This window comes from Callithrix jacchus, chromosome 18 (assembly GCF_049354715.1).
Source record: "Callithrix jacchus isolate 240 chromosome 18, calJac240_pri, whole genome shotgun sequence".
In the NCBI taxonomy this organism is placed as follows: Eukaryota; Metazoa; Chordata; class Mammalia; order Primates; family Cebidae; genus Callithrix; species Callithrix jacchus.
In genome coordinates, this window is record NC_133519.1 from 660903 (window position 1) to 679719 (window position 18817).

Here is an 18817-nt window from a genome sequence, read left to right on the forward strand (position 1 = left end):
CAACAAGAATTTTCACCGTACTTATTTTAGTTTTGATTCTGGGATATTTTGTTATAACCGTAGGACTCAGTGGGCTCTGAAATTCTTTCTCCTGAATTTTACAAAGAAAGTGTTTTCAAAATTTCCAGTCAAACCACATGGTCAATTTTGAGAGCTAAATCCACACATCAACAAGAATGCATACCTAATGTGTGCAATAGGTACTCATGTATTGTGCACACATTATGTACATATATAATGATTGGGATAACACCATATGTACACGTGTACAAATATGTGCCCACTAAACTATGTACACATGTAGATATAGGTGCAAACTATGTACCTATGCAGAGCATGCTATCACCAGAGCCCCCCTTTTAGCAGCCCCCAAGTCCACCCTGGCTGCTTAAGGACAACCTGGCTAGGGGGCTTTACTCACAGCTTTTACCAGAGGGCCCGTAAGAGCTCCCAGGACAACCCTGGCTTTTTACAGAATTGCTGGTTAGAAAGCTGAGCCCACAGCCCCACCAGAAGTCCTGCAGCGGCCCCCAGGCCCAACCTGGCTGCTTAAAAACACCCTGGCTAGGGAGCTGTGCCCACAGCCCTTGCCAGAAAGCCTGTAAAACTCCCAGGCCCACCCTGAATTTTTAAAAACCTCCTGGCTATAAAGCTGTGCCCACAGCCTTGCCAAAGGTCCCATAGCAAGTGCCAGGCCCACCCTGGTGTCTTAGACACCCCCTGGCTAGGGGCTTTGTCCAAGGCCCTGCCAGAGGGCATGTAGCAGCCCCCAGACCCACCCTGCTGCTTAGGGACACCCTGACTAGGTGACTGTGCCCACAGCCACCCCCAGAAAGCCTATAGTAGACCCCAGTCTTACCATGGCTTCTTAGAAACACCCTGGATATGTGGCAGTACCCACAGCCAGTGCCAGACTGCCTGTAGCAGCTCAAAGGCCCACCATGGCTGCTTAGGGACCCCATGGCAAGGGCACTGTGCCCACAGCCCCCATTAAAGGGCCCATAGCAGGCACCAGGCATATAGTGGTTGCTTAGGGACCCCCTCACTTGGCCACTATGCCCACAGCTTCTGGGGACCAGCTATTTTGAAAATGTGGTGTAATATGATACTGGTGACCATATCATACAGAAATGAAAAATTTTTTTTTATATATTAGGCAATAGCTCTAGTCACACCTCTGCCATATTGACAAAAATGTCATCCTCACCCCCCTTATATTAGAATTGAGAGCATAGGGGGGTTTCACCCCTTGCAATGTTTAATTCAATATAATTGTTTTCTTGTTTACATTAGTGACCATATCAGAGCATGGTGTACACCTCTTGCCATATTCAGAGTATTCCCTATAGGTGGGAACATTTTCCTCTCCTTCTCTGGATATTAGAAACAATATCCCAAGACCAGCGTTCAGCCCCAGTCATGTGAGTAATGTCATCTGTAATCCCCTGGTTATTAGGAACAACATCATGGGGGGTTTGTGCACTTTCTAAGATATTTGGAGTAATATCTTTCAGTTGTTAAATATTAGAAACAATACTACAGTGGTGGTGTACACTTTCTGCAATATTCAATCTATAGTCATCCTTTGTCCCCAGGATATTAACTGCATCACAGAAGTGTTTTACTTTGACTGTGATATTGAAACAATCTCATAGTGTACACTTGCTATCACAATGACAGTAATACCTACTTAAAATATGATGCATAATATCAAAAAATGCACAAACATGTGGGTATACCCACTTTGATATCAAAAGTCATTTTTATCTAATATATTAGAAATCATATCCCAGAATATACTCGATATGTACACTTATTGGAATATTACAAACAATGCACAGAATACGTACCATATGTACATTGACTTTTGGGCATATGTGTACACAATACAAATGTATAATAAATGTACATAATCTGTACAATATGTACAAGTATATGTACACAATATATACACAATAGGTATATACATAATGTGTACAATATATTCATTTATTGTAACACTGCAATGATATAATCACAACAGCTTATAAAATCACAATACACTAATAATATATAATATAAATAAACATATTGCACACATTATGTACATTTACATTTATTGTGATATTCTGATATGTACACATATACATCATGTACCCATTACATATGGATGTACAATATATGCACATGTATATATGTGTACAAAGTATGTACATATGCACACTATGTCCACATACATACATGTAATGTAGATATGTACCTTCTGTGCATAAGTACATACTATGTACACACATGCGTGTACACCCACTTGGGTAACCAAAGTAATTTCTATCTAATATGCTAAAAGAAATATCCCAGAATGTACTCATGTGTACATGTATTGGCATATTGCAATAAATGTATATAAGATATAGTCTGTACATTTAGTCTGCTATATATATGTGCACACAACACAAAAGTTAAAAAAATGTACATAATCTGTAAAATGTTTTATATTTTTATAATGTGTACACAATGCATAGGTACAAAATGTGTACAATATGCATATTTATTGTAATATCACAATGATATATCACAACAGCATATATAATCACAATAAACATGTAATACATATTAATATAAATGTACATATTGCAAACATTATGTACATTAACATTTACTGTTAAATGATGATGTGTATCCATGTACATCATGTACCCATTATGTACAGGTGTAGAATATATGCATGTGTACATATGTGTGCACAGTATGTACATATAGACACTATGTACACATATGTACATATAATGTAGACATTCTGTACGCAAATACATAATATGTATAATCTGTACAAGTATAAAACATGTACACACCTGGGTGTACACCCACTTTGGTAGTGAAGTAATTTCTATCTAATATGCAAAACATTTTATCCCAGAATATACTAATAATGTGTACATTTATTGGCATATCACAAGAAATGTATAAAATAGGTACAGTCTGTACATTTACTCTGGTGTACATATGTGTACACAATAAAAATGTGCAATAAATGTACATAATCTGTACATTATGTATATTATATGTTCATAATGTGTACACAATAGGTATGTACATAATATGTACAATAGGTCCATTTATTTTATATCACAATGATATCATATAATCACAACATATAAAATCACAATGCACATGTAATACATAATATCAATATAAATGTACAGATTGCAAACATTATGTACATTCAGACTTATTGTAATATTATATGTATACATGAACATCATGTACACATTTTCACATGAACACCATGTACCCAGTACGTACACATGTACATCATGTACCCATTATGTACACATGTACAATATATGCACATGTATATATGTCTGCACAGTATGTACATATGTACACTATGTAAAAATATCTACATATAATGTAGATATGTACTTTCTGTACACGAGTACATAATATGCACAGTATGTACATGTATAAACTATGTACACACATGCGTGTACACCCATGTTGCTAGCCAAAGTAATTTCTATCTAGTATGCTAAAACAAATATTTCAGAATGTACTCATAATGTTTACATTTACTGGCATATCACAATAAATGTATAAAATAGGTACAGTCTGTACATTTACTCTGCTGTACATATGTGCACCCGATATGCAAGTTGAAAAAATGTACATAATCTGTAAAATATGTTTCTTTATATTTCTATAATGTGTACACAATGCATAGGTACATCTGTACAATATGTACATTTATTCTAATATCACAATATCATCACAACAGCATATATAATCACAATAAACGTGTAACACATATCAATATAAACATACATATTGCAAACGTTATGTACATTTACACTTAGTTAAATGATGATGTGTATGCATGTACATCATGTACTCATTATGTACAGATGTACAATATATGGGCGTGTACATATGTGTGCACAGTATGTACATATGTACACATAATGTAAATATATAGTAGACATGTACATTGTGTACATGAGTATATTATATGCACAACATGTAAACATATAAACCATGTACACACCTAAGTGTACACCCACTTTGGTCATTGGAGTAATTTCTATCTAATATGCAAAAAATTATATTTCAGAATGGACCCATGATGTGTACTTTTATTGGCATATTGCAAGAAATGTATAAAAGGTACAGTTTGTACGTTTACTCTGGTGTACATATGTGTACACAATACAGATGTACAATAAATGTACATAATCTGTACAATATGTACATTTATTATAAGTAAATAATGTGTACACAATAGGTATGTACATAATGTGTACAATAGGTCCATTTATTGTAATATCACAATATCATATAATCACAAAAGCATATAAAGTCACAATGAACATGTAATACATAATATCAAAATAAAGGTACAGATGGCAAACATTATGTACATTTACATTTATTGTAATATTACGATATGTACACATGAACATCATGTAACCAGTATGTACACCTGTTCATCATGTACCCAGTACGTACACATGTACATCATGTACCCATTACCTACAAATGTGCATCATGTGCCCATGATGTACAGATGTACAATATATGCACATGTACCTATGTGTGCAGTATGTACATATGTACACTACGTACACATATGTACATATAATGTACATGTGTACATTCTGTACATGAGTATATAATATTCACAATATGTACACTTACAAAATATGTACACACATGGGTGTAAACCCACTTTCGTAATGAGAAGAATTTCTAATATGCTAAAAATATCCCAGATTGTACTCATAATGTGTACATTTATTTTCATATCACAATAAATATATAAAATAGGTAAATTCTTTACATTTACTCTGCTGTACACATGTGTACACAATGCACATGTACAAAAAATGTACATAATCTGTAAAATATGTACCTATATATTTCTATAATGTATACACAATGCATAGGTACATGTGTGCACTATGCAAATTTACTAGAATATGAGTGATAAAATATATATAATCACAATAAGATATATAACAGTTATATATACATATCATGTAGTATCACAAAGAGTACATATTGCACATATTAGGTATGCATTAGGTACACATGTATTGTGCACACATTATGTACATATATAATGATTGTGATAACACCATATGTACACATGTACATATATGTGCCAACTATTTAAACTATGTACACATGTAGAAATAGGTGCAAACTATGTGCCTATGCAGAGCATGCTATTACCACAGCCCCCCTCGTAGCAGCCCCCAGGTCCACCCTGGCTGCTTAAAAACACTCTGGCTAAAGGGATTTTCCCACAGCCCTTACCAGAGGGCTTGTAACAGCTCTCAGTCCCACCCTGGCTTATTATGGACCGGCTTGCTATAAAGCTGTGCCCACAGCCCCACCAGAGGTCTTATAGCAGCCCCCAGGCTCACCCTGGCCTCTTTGGGACCCCTGGCTATGGGGCTATGTCCAAGGCTCTGCAAGAGGGCAAGTAGCTGCCCTTAGGCCCACCCTGCTGCTTAGGGACACCCTGACTAGGTGACTGTGCCCACAGCCACCCCCAGAAAGCCCATAGTAGACCCCAGGCCCACCATGGCTGCTTAGGGACACCCTGTCTAGGTGGCAGTACCCACAGCCACCACCAGACTGCGTGTAGCAGCCCAAAGGCTCACCATGGTGGCTTAAAGATTTTCTGGCTAGGGTGCTGTGCCCACAGCCCCCACCAAAGTGCCCGCAGCAGGACCCAGGAATGCAGTGGTTGCTTAGGGATTCCCTCACTTGCCTGCTATGCCTACAGCTGCTGGGGCCCAGATATTTTTAAAATGTGGTTTAATATGATACTGGCGACCATATCATACGGAAATGATAATGTTACTCCATTTTTTTTATATATTAGGCAATAGCTCTAGTTACACTTCTGCCATACTGACAAAAATGTCATCCTCATTCCCTTGACATTAGAATTGAAAGCATAGGGGGGTTTCCACCCCTTGCAATGTTTAATTCAGTATAATTGTTTTCTTGTTTACATTAGTGACCATATCAGAGCATGGTGTACACCTCTTGCCGTATTCAGAGTATTTCCCTATGGGCAGCAACATTTTCCTCTCCTTCTCCTGATATTAGAAACAATATCCCAGGACCGGCATACAGCCCCAGTCACATCGTGAGTAATGTCATCTGTAATCCCCTGGTTATTAGGAACAATATCACCAGGGGCTTGTGCACTTTCTGAGATTTTTGGAATTATATTCTTTAAGTTTTTGAATTTTAGAAACAATACAACAGTGGTGGTGTACACTTCCTGCGATATTCAGGCTATGGTCATCCTTTGTCCCCAGGATATTATTAACTGCCATCACAGAAGCGTTTTACTTTGCCTGTGATATTAGAACAATCACAGAGTGTACTCTTGCTTTCACAATGACAGTAATACCTACTTAGGATACGATGCATAATATCATGAAATGGACACACATTTGTGTATACCCACTTTGATATTGGAAGTCATTTTTATCTAATATACTAAAAATCATATCCCAGAACATAATCATGATGTGTACACTTATTGGGATATTACAAACAATTCACAGAATATGTACCATATGTACATTGACTGTGATGGACATATGTGTACACAATAGAGATGAACAATAAATGTACATAATCTGTACAATATGTACAATTATTCTTCACAGAACTGGAAAAAACCACCACGAACTTTATATGGAACCAAAAGAGAGCCCGCATAGCCAAGTCAATTCTACGCAAAGAGAACACAGTGGGGGGCATCACACTACCGGATTTCAAACTATACTACAAGGCTACAGTAATCGAAACAGCATGGTACTGGTACCAAAACAGAGATATAGACCAATGGAACAGAACAGAGGCATTGGAGGTAACACAACATATCTGCAACAATACAATCTTTGATAAACCTGACAAAAACAAGCAATGGGGAAAGGATTCCCTGTTTAATAAATGGTGTTGGCAAAACTGGCTACCCATGTCCAGAAAGCAGAAACTGGACCCCATCCTGACACCTTACACCAAAATTAACTCCAGATGGATTAAAGACTTAAGCATAAGACCTGGCACCATCAAAATCCTAGAAGAAAATTTAGGCAAAACCATTCAGGGCATAGGAGTAGGCAAGGACTTCATGAACAAAACACCAAAAGCATTGGCAACAAAAGCCAAAATAGACAAATGGGACCTAATGAAACTCCACAGCTTCTGCACGGCAAAAGAAACAGTCACTAGAGTGAATCGGCAACCAACAGAATGGGAAAAAATTTTTGCAGTTTACCCATCTGACAAAGGGCTGATATCCAGAATTTACAAAGAACTCAAACAGATTTACAGGAAAAAAACAAACAAGCCCATTCAAAAATGAGCAAAGGATATGAACAGATACTTTACGAAAGAAGACATATATGAGGCCAACAATCATATCAAAAAATGCTCATCATCACTGGTCATTAGAGAGATGCAAATCAAAACCACATTGAGATACCATCTCGCGCCAGTTAGAATGGCGATCATTAAAAAATCTGGAGACAACAGATGCTGGAGAGGATGTGGAGAAAAAAGAAAACTTTTACACTGTTGGTGGGAGTGCAAATTAGTTCAACCATTGTGGAAGACAGTGTGGCGATTTCTCAAGGCCTTAGAAATAGAAATTCCATTTGACCCAGCAATTCCATTACTGGGTATATATCCAAAGGACTATAAATCGTTCTATTATAAGGACACATGCACACGAATGTTCATAGCAGCACTGTTTACAATAGTGAAGACCTGGAACCAACCCAAATGCCCATTGATGATAGACTGGATTGGAAAAATGTGGCACATATACACCATGGAATATTATGCAGCAATCAGAAATGATGAGTTTGTGTCATTTGTAGGGACATGGATGAATCTGGAGAACATCATCCTCAGCAAACTGACACAAGAACAGAAAATGAAACACCGCATATTCTCACTCATAGGAGGGTGATGAAAAATGAGAACACATGGACACAGGGAGGGGAGTACTGAACACTGGGGTCTATAGGGGGAAAAGGGGAGGGCCAGCGGGGGGGAGGTGGGGAGGAATAGCCTGGGGAAAAATGACAAATGTGGCTGAAGGGGAGAAAGGAAGCAAAACACACTGCCATGTGTGTACCTATGCAACTGTCTTGCACGTTCTGCACATGTACCCCAAAACCTAAAATGCAATAAAAAATATGTACAATTATATGTAAACAATGTGTACACAGTAGGTATGTACATGTGTACAATATGTACACTTATTGTAATATCACAATATCATACAATCACAACAGCCTATTAAATCACAATACACAGGCAATACGTAATATTAATGTACATATTGCACACATTTTATACATTTACATTTATTTTGATATTATATGTACACATGTACATCATGTACCCATTATGTACGGATGTACAATATATAAACGTGAATATATGTGGGCACAGTATGTACATATGTACACTATGTACACATACGTATATATAATGTAGACATGTATCTTATGTACACAAGTACATAATATGCACAGTATATACATGTATAAACTATGTACACACATGCATGTACCCCCACTTAAAGTAATTTCTATCTAATATGCTAAAATATTTCAGAATGTATTCATGTGTACATTTATTGGCATATCACAATAAATGCATAAAATAGGTACAGTTTGTACGTTTACTCTTCTGTACATAAGTGCACCCAATACGCAAGTAGAAAACATGTACATAATCTGTAAAATATGTTTTTTTATATTTCCGTAATATGTACACAATGCATAGGTACATAATGTGTACAATATGTACATTTATTGTAATATCACAATATCTTATCACAACAGCATATATAATCAACAATAAACATGTAATACATAATATCAATATAAATGTATTGCAAAGCTTATGTACATTTACATTTACTGTAATATGTGTACACATGTACATCATGTACCCATTATGTACAGATGTACAATATATGCACGTGTACATATGTGTGCACAGTATGTACATCTGTACACATGTACATATAATGTCGACATGTACATTGTGTACACGAGTACATTATATGCACAATATGTTCACGTATAAACCATTTACTCACCTAAATGTACACCCACTTTGGTCACCGGAGTAATTACTAGCTAATATGGAAAAAATTATATCCCAGAATGTACTCATAATGTGTACATTTATTGGCATATTGAAATAAATGTATAAAATAGGTATAGTCTGTACATTTACTCTGCTGTACATATGTGTACACAATACAGATGTACAATAAATGTACATAATATGTACAATATGTATATTATATGTACATAATGTGTAAACAATAGGTATGTACATGTGTACAATGTTCATTTATTGTAATATCACATTATCATATAACCACAACAGCATATAAAATCACAAGGCACATGTAATACATATCAATATAAATGTACAGATTGCAAACATTATGTACATTTACATTTATTGTAACATTACCATATATAAACATGAACATCACATACACATTATGTTCACATGTACAGCATGTATCCAGTACGTACACATGTACCCATGTTGTACAGATGTACAATATATGCACGTGTACATATGTACACACCATGCACACATATGTACATATAATGTAGACATGTACATTCTGTACACGAGTACATAATATGCACAATATGTACATGTATAAACCATGTACACACCTGGGTGTACACCCTCTTTGGTAACCGAAGGAATTTGTAATATGCTAAAAATAATATCCCAGATTTTACTCATAATGTGCACATTTATTGGCATATCACAATAAATGTATTAAATACTTAAGGTCTGAAAATTTACTCTGCTGTACCTATGTGTACACAATGCATATGTACAAAAAAATGTAATCTGTAAAATATGTAACTATTTCTATAATATGTGCACAATGCATAGGTACATAATATGTGCACTATGCACATTTTTAAAAATACCAATGATAAAATATATTTAATCACAATAAGATGTATAATCACAGTAATATATACATACCATGTAGTATCACAAAGAGTACATATTGCACACATTAGGTATGCATTAGGTACATATGTATTGTGCACGTGTTATGTACATGTACATTTATCGTGATAACACCATATGTAGATGTGTACAAATATGTGCTCACTATTTAAACTATGTACACATGTAGAAATAGGTGAAAACTATGTACCTATGCACAGCACGCTATTACCACAGCCCCTTTTTAGCAGCCCGCAGGCCCACTTTGGCTGCTAAAGGACACCCTGGCTAGGGGGCTGTGCCCACAGCTCCTGCCAGAGGACCGGTAACAGCTCCCAGGCCCACCCTGGCTTCTTACGGAGCCCCCGGTTATAAAGCTGTGCCCACAGCTTTGCCAGAGGTTCCGTAGCAGCCCCCAGGCCCACCCTGGTGTCTTTGGGACCCCTGGCTATGGGGCTGTGTCCAAGGCCCTGACAGAGGGCAAGTAGCTGCCCTTAGGTTCACCCTGCTACTTAGGAACACCCTGCCTAGGTGACTGTACCCACAGCCACCCCCAGAGGGCTTGTAGTACACCCCAGGCCCACCACGGCTGCTTAGGAACCCCCTGGCTATGGCACTGTGCCCACAGCCCCCACCAAAGGTCCTGTAGCAGGCCACAGGCAGGCAGTGGTTGCCTAGGGACCCCCTCACTTGGCCGCTATGCCCACAGCTGCTGGGGACCAGCTATTTTGAAAATGTGGTGTAATATGATACTGGAGACCATATCATATAGAAATGATAATGTTATTCTGTTTTTTCATATATTAGGCAATAGCTCTAGTTACACCTCTGTCATATTGACAAAAATGTCATCCTCACCCCCTTGACATTAGAAGTGAAAGCATAGGGGGGTTTCACCCCTTGCAATGTTTAATTCAGTATACTTGTTTTTTTGTTTGCATTAGTGACCATATCGGAGCATGGTGTACATGTCTTGCTGTATTCAGAGTATTTCCCCAAGAGCTGCAACAGGGGATCCCATAGCCAGGGGTCCCAAAGGCTCCAGGGTGGGCCTGGGGGCTGCTATGGGACCTCTGGCAGGGCTGTGGGCACAGCTTTCTATCCAGGGGGTTTGTAAGAAGCCAGGGTGGGCCTGGGAGCTGTTATGGGCCCTCTGGCAGGGGCTGTGGGCACAACCCCCTAGCCAGGGTGTCCTTAAGTAGCCAGGGTGGACCTGGGGGCTGCTACAAGAAGGGCTGTGGTAACAGCATGCTCTGCATAGGTACATAGTTTGCACCTATTTCTACATGTGTACATAGTTTAAATAGTGGGCACATATTTGTACACGTGTACATATGGTGTTATCACAATCATTATATATGTACATAGTATGTGCACAATACATGTGTACCTAATGCATACCAAATGTGTGCAACATGTACTCTTTGTGATATAAGATATGTATATATTACTGTGATTATATCTTATTGTGATTATATTTTATCACAGATATTCTAAGAAATTTGCATAGTGCACACATTATGTACCTATGCATTTTGTACACATTATAGAAATCTATAGGTACATATTTTACAGATTATGTAGATTTTTTCTACTTGTGTATTGGGTGCACATATGTACAGCAGAGCAAATATACAGACTATACCTATATTATGCATTTATTGTTATATGCCAATAAATGTACACATTATGAATACATTCTGGGATATTACTTTTAACATATTAGATAGAAATTACTTTGGTTACCCAAGTGGGTGTACACGCATGTGTGTACATTGCTTATACATGTACATACTTTGCATATTATGCACTCGTGTACAGAAGGTACATATGTACGTTATATGTATGTATGTGTACATAGCATACATATATACAAACTGTGCACACATATATACACATGCATATATTGTACATTCGTGCATTATGGGTACATGATGTACATGTGTACATACTGGGTACAGGGTGTACATGTGAACATAATGTATACATGTTCATGTGTACATATCGTAATATTACAATAAATGTAAATGTACATAATGTTTGCAATCTGTACATTTATATTGATATTGTGTATTACATGTGCATTGTGATTTTATATGCTGTTGTGATTATATATCATTGTGATATTACAATAAATGGACATATTGTACACATTATGTACATACGTATTGTGTACACATTATGTACATATAATATACATATTGTACATATTATGTACATTTATTGTACATCTGTATTGTGTACACATATGTACATCAGAGTAAATGTACAGACTGTACCTATTATATGCATTTCTTGCAATATGCCATTACATGTATATATTATGAGTACATTCTGGGATATAATTTTTTGCATATTAGATAGAAATTACTACAGTGACCAAAGTGGATGTACACCCAGGTGTTTACATGGTTTACACGTGTACATACTGTGCATATTATGTACTCTTGTACACAATGTACATGTCTACACGTATGTACATATCTGTACATATGTACATACCGTGCACACATATGTACATGTGCATATATTGTACATCTCTACATAATGGGTACATTATGTACATGCATACACATCATCATTTAACAATAAATGTAAATGTACATAATGTTTGCATATGTACAATTATATTGTTATGTGTTACACATTTATTGTGATTATATATGCTGTTGGGATATGATATCATTGTGATATTGCAGTAGATGTACATATAGCAAACATGTACCTATACATTGTGTACACATGATAGAAATATGAAGGAACATATTTTACAGATTTTGTACATTTTTCAACTTGAATATTGGGTGCACACATGTACAGCAGAATAAATATACAGACAGTGCCTATTTCATACATTTATTTTGATATGCCAGTAAATGTACACATTATGAGTATATTCTTTGATATTTCTTTTAGCATATTAGAAATTACTTCAGTTACCCAAGTGGGTGTACACGCATGTGTGTACATAGTTTATACATGTACATACTGTGCATAATATGTACTCATGTACAAAATATACATATCTACATTATATGTACATATGTGTGCATAGTGTCCATATGTACATACTGTGCACAATATACACGTGCATATATTATACATCTCTACATAATGGGTACATGATGTACATGTGTACATATCACAATAAATGTAAATGTACATAATGTGTGCAATATGTATATTTATATTATGTATTACCTGTGTATTGGGATTTTATAAGCTTTTGTGATTATATGATATCATTGTGGTATTATAATAAATGTACATACTGTACACATTATTTACATACCTATTGTGTACATATTGTGTATATATAATTCTACATATTTTACAGATTATGTACATTTAATGTACATCTCTTTTGTGTACACATACTCCCATCACAGTCAATATACATATGGTACATATTCTGTGCATTGTTTGTAATATCCCAATAAGTGCACACAACATGAGTATATTCTGGGATATGATTTTTAATATATTAGATAAAAATGACTTCTAAAATCAAAGTGGGTATACACACATATGTGTCCATTTCGTGATATTATGCATCGTATCCTAAGTAGGCATTACTCTCATTGTGAAAGCACGTGTACACTTTGTGATTGTTCCAATATCACAGGCAAATTAAAACACTTCTGTGGTGCAGTTAACAATATCTTGGGGACAAAGGATGACCATAGCCTGAATATCGCAGGAAGCATACACCACTACTGTAGTGTTGTTGGTAATATTCAAAAAGTTAAAGGATATTACTCCAAATATCTTAGAAATCACACAAGCCCCGGTGATACTGTTCCTAATAACTAGGGGATTACAGATGACATTACTTACGATGTGACTGGGACTGGTCGACCGTCCTGAAATATTGTTCCTAATATCCAGAGAAGGAGAGGAAAATGTTGCTGCCCATAGGGAAATACTCGGAATATGGCAAGAGGTGTACACCATGCTCTGATATGGTCACTAATGTAAACCAGATAACAATTATACTGAATTAAATATTGCAAGGGGTGAAACCCCCCTATGCTTTCAATTCTAATGTCAAGGGTGTGAGGATGACATTTTTGTTAATATGGCAGAGGTGTAACTAGAGCTATTGCCTAATGTATAAAAAAAAGAATAACATTATTATTTCCACAGATAAGCTACAGTTTGGGAAAAACTTTTACAAACCAACTATCAGATGAAGGACTCATCTCCAGAGACTCATTTCTAGAATACATAATGAACTCAAAGCTCAAATGTAGGCCACACTTGTATTCCTAGCACTTTGGAAGGCTGAGGAAAGATGGCTTGAATCTGGGTGGTCAAGGCTGCAATGAACCATGACTACACTTCTGGCTGCATGATGGAGTAAGAGCTTGTCTCACAAAACAAAACCTGCAAAGTAAAAATGGGAAATAAACACATCAACCATGTTTGCACTCGCAGCCATAGAGAAACAAGGTAGTGCTACACACCTGAGCTCCAGTGAGTTCTGGCACGGGTTGGTGAGTTGCAGGGACTGCGTCATAAAGCATTAGTTGAACATCCAACTGACCGGGTTGTGGTCTCAGCATCCACCGATGAACGCACTATAAAAAACGCACTGTTCTAGTACCAAAAAGGTGGTGGCTGCTAAGAATAAACCTACGGATAGAAGCAGGAACCAAGGTCACGGTCTGCCAACCAGATCCTCTTGGGAAAGACCACTGGACTCATGAAGTGCCAAGACAGGAGGTGGTGTGACTCCATGGGAAGGTTGGAGAATCTGGGAATCAAACAGAAGCACTCAATGTTCTGACCATGTAAATACAAAACTTTCAGCGACTACAGCCATCAACAGAACATCTGAGACGACAGGCATCTCAGAAGATATATAGCCACAGGGTAACAATGGAGTACTATCTGCAGTTAAGGTCCTCTGTCTTCCTCTTAGGGTGGGTGGGTGGGTTTGATTGATTGATTGATTGATTTCTTTATTTAGACGGAGTCTTGCTCAGTCACCCAGGCTGAAGTGAAGTGGAGCATTCTCAGCTCACTGCAACCTTCTCCTCCTGGGTTCCAGCAATTCTCCTGCCTCAATCTTCTGAGGAGCTGGGATTATAGGCATGTGCCACCATGCCCCGCTAGTTTTTTTGTGTTTTTAGTGGAGATGGGGGTGCACCATGTTGGCCAGGATGGTCTCAAACATCGGATCTCATGATCTGTCTGCTTCGGCCTCCTACAGTGCTGGGATTACAGGTGTGAGCCACCGTGTCTGGCCAGGTTTATTTATTTTAAATCAAGGGCTAAATTCTTTTTCTCTCTTGAATGCCAGTGAAGTATTTAAAAAAAACAGTCACCAGTTAGAGTTAACACTTGAAGGACAAATTTAAAGGTGATTGTAAGTTACAAAATAAAGGCATCTTATGAACTCTCATAAAAAAAAAGAAATATTAAGACACTTTTTATTATGTTTTTGAGATACGATCTTGCTCTGTCCTTCAGGCTGGAGTACAGTGGTGCAGCCTCCCAAGTAGTTGGGATTACAGGCGTCCACCACCATGTTTTTGTATTTTTAGTAGAGACAGGGTTTTACCATGTTGGCCAGGCTGGTCTCGAACTCCTGACTTCATGTCATCCTTCCCCCTAGCACCTGACCAGAGAAATTAACACATAATTTGTTTCAATTAGTACAAAAAAAGCATTTCATGAAGTTTAATATCCTTTCATGATTAAAAACAAATTGACTAGAAATCAAAACAACCTCAACGTAATAAAGGTCATATGAACAACATCCAGCTAGTATCGTTCTCAATGATGAGATAAAGTTTTCCAAGATGAGTTAAACAATGATGCATGCTTTCATAATACTGGAAATCCTAGCCAGAGCTATTAAGAAAGAAAGGAAAAAGAAAAGGCATCGAAATTGGAAAGGAAGAAGTAAAATTTTCTCTGTTAACAAACTACATGATCTTCTTTGTAGAAAATCTTGAAGACTGCACAAAATAAACTGTTAGGACTAATAATTTGTCCAAGTTTTAGGATTATGAAATCAATATACAGAAGTCAGTTGCATTTCTACGCACTAACAGTCAACAATCCCAGAAGGAAATTAAGAAAATAGTTTCTTCTGGCTTGGTTGTGGATGCCTATATTCCCAGCTACTTGGGAGGCTGAGGTAGGAGAATCGCTTGAGCCTGGCAGGTCAATGCTGTCAGTTTTTATAATAATTATGCCTGTAAATAGCCAGTGTGCCCCAGCCTGGGCAACATAGTGAGACATTATCTGGGAAAAAAAAAAGTCAGTTTACAATAGCATCAAAAAGAATAAAACAGGAATAAACTCAACCAGGAGGCAGACTCTCGCAGGGTTTTCAGTTCCAGAGACCGACTGTGTAACAAATGTAAAGGCATCTCATATTTATGTATTAAAAGGCTTAGTTTCATTAAGATGTCAATACGACTCAAAGTGATCTACAGGTTTAGTTTAATTGCTCTCAAAATCTCAGTGACATTTTTTCTTCAATTACAGAAAAATCTATCCTTATAAATTGTGTAAAGTTTATATGCAATTTCAAGAGATTCCAAATGGCCAAAGCAATCTTGAAAAAGTAACAAAGCTGGAAGTGTTTTACTTCTCAGTTTCAAAATGTATTATTGAAAGCCACAGAGGGCTGGGCATGGTGGCTCAAGCCTGTAATCCCAGCACTTTGGGAGGCTGAGGTGGGCAGATCATGAGGTCAAGAGATCAAGACCATCTTGGCCCACATGATGAAACCTCATCTCTACTAAAAATACAAAAATTAGCCAGGTGTGGTGGCACACGCCTGTGGTCCAAGCTACTCGGGAGGCTGAGGCAGAAGAATCCCTTGAGCCCAGGAGGCAGAGGTTGCAGTGAGCTGAGATTGTGCCACTGCACTCCAGCCAGGTAACAGAGCAAGACTCTATCTTTAAAAAAAAAAAAAAAAGCTGCAGTGATCAAAAGTGTGGTACGGCAATAAAGACATATAGAGAGACCAGTGGAATGGAATACAGAGTGCAGAATAAAACTCTTACACATATGGTCAAATGAGTTCAATAAGGATGCCAAGACTTCAATCAGGGAAGGAACAGTCTTTCAACAAATGGTGTTGGAAAACTAGATGTCCACAGGCAAAAGAATAAAGTTAAAGCGTTACCTTATATCATGTTTTTTTTTTTTAAAAAAAACCCTCAATAATGAATCAAAGAACCAAGTGTAAGATCTGAAGCCATACAACTCATTTTTTTTTTTGAGACAGACTCTCACTCTGACACTGAGGCTGGAGTGCAGTGACGTGATCTCGACTCACTGCCACCTCCGACTCCCAGGTTCAAGCAACTCTCTGCCTCAGCCTCCCAAGTAGCTGGGATTACAGGAGCCCATCACCACGCCTAGCTAATTTTTGTATGTTTAGTAGAGACAGGGCATCTTGGTCAGGCTGATCTTGAACTCCTGACCTCATGATTCACCCACTTCGGCCTCCCAATGTGCTGGGATTATAGGTAGGAGCCACTGTTCCCAGCTGACAACTTCTAAAACATAGAAGGATAGCTTCCTTTGGCCATGATTTCTTAGATATGACACCAAAGGCCCAAACAACAAAAGGAAAAGTAGACAGATTGGATTGCATCGAAGGATACTATTAACAGACTGAAAAGGCAACCTACGGAATGACAGATGTACAAATTACATGTCAAAGGGTTCCCATCTAGAACAGATAAAGCACTCTCACAATGCAACAACAAAAACCCCACTAACGCGGTTCAGAAATGTGCAAAGGATGTGAATAGACAGTCTACCAAATAAGAGATGCAAATGGCCAATCAGCACATAAAAAGATGCTCACCATCACTATTAGGGAAACAAACCAAAACCACGGAGAAGCTGGACTTACTGGCTCACGCCTGGAGTCCCAGCACTCTGAAAGGCCGAGATGGGCGGATCACTTGAGGTCAGGAGTTTGAGACCAGCTTGGCTGATGAATTCCCAGACGCTCAGGAGGCTGAGGCAGGAGAATTGCTTGAACCTGGGAGGGGGAGATTGCAGTGAGCCAAGATTGCACCACTGTACAGTAACCGGGGTGACAGAGTGAGACTCCATCTCAAAAAAAGAAGACCTACATGGAGAGGCCACCTCAGACTCATTAGGATGGCTGTAATCCATACAGAAAATAAAGTCTTAGCGAGAATGCTGAGCAGCTGGAAGCCGTATGTACTCTTACTGGGAATATAAAATGGAGCTTAACTATGGAAAACAGTGTTTAAACTTTTCATCAAAAAGTGTAAAACAGGCCAGGCATGGTGGCACAAACTGGTAATCCCAGCACTTTGTGAGGCCGTGGCAGGTGAATCACTTGAGGCTAGGAGGTCAAGACCAGTCTGGCCAACGTGGTGAAATCCATCTCTACTAAAAACACAAAAACAAGCCACGCGTGGCGGTGCAGGCCTATAATCCCAGCTACTCGGGAGGCTGAGGGTTAAGAATTGCTTGAACCCAGGAGGCAGAGGTTGCAGTCAGCCAGGATTGCACCACTGCATTCCAGCCTGGGTGACAGAGCGATACTCTGTCTCTATACAAGGATTACCATATAATCCAGCATTTCCGCTTCTGGGTGTGTACTCTCTACAATTCAAAGGGCCTTACACATTTATACACTGATGTTCATAGCACCGTTGTTGAGTGAGAAATCATATTGTTTGCTGAGAAATCCTATTGAGAGAGGTGGCAAGGGAAATTTAGTCCGCCTCCCAAAGCGGAAAACTGCCCCCAAAGCAGCAAACTGCTCAGAGCACTATAAAATAGTATTCAATAT

At 38.0% G+C, this 18817-nt stretch overlaps 1 long non-coding RNA gene across 1 annotated transcript; it reads right to left on the minus strand.

Moving 5' to 3' along the window:
• Positions 1-12575: 12575 nt before the first annotated feature.
• LOC144580128 (uncharacterized) lies at positions 12576-18512 on the minus strand. The gene is made up of 3 exons (XR_013529057.1): positions 17900-18512; positions 14481-14770; positions 12576-14400 (listed from the first exon to the last, which is right to left on the minus strand). It is a non-coding gene; the product is annotated as an uncharacterized LOC144580128 (long non-coding RNA).
• Positions 18513-18817: the final 305 nt, after the last annotated feature.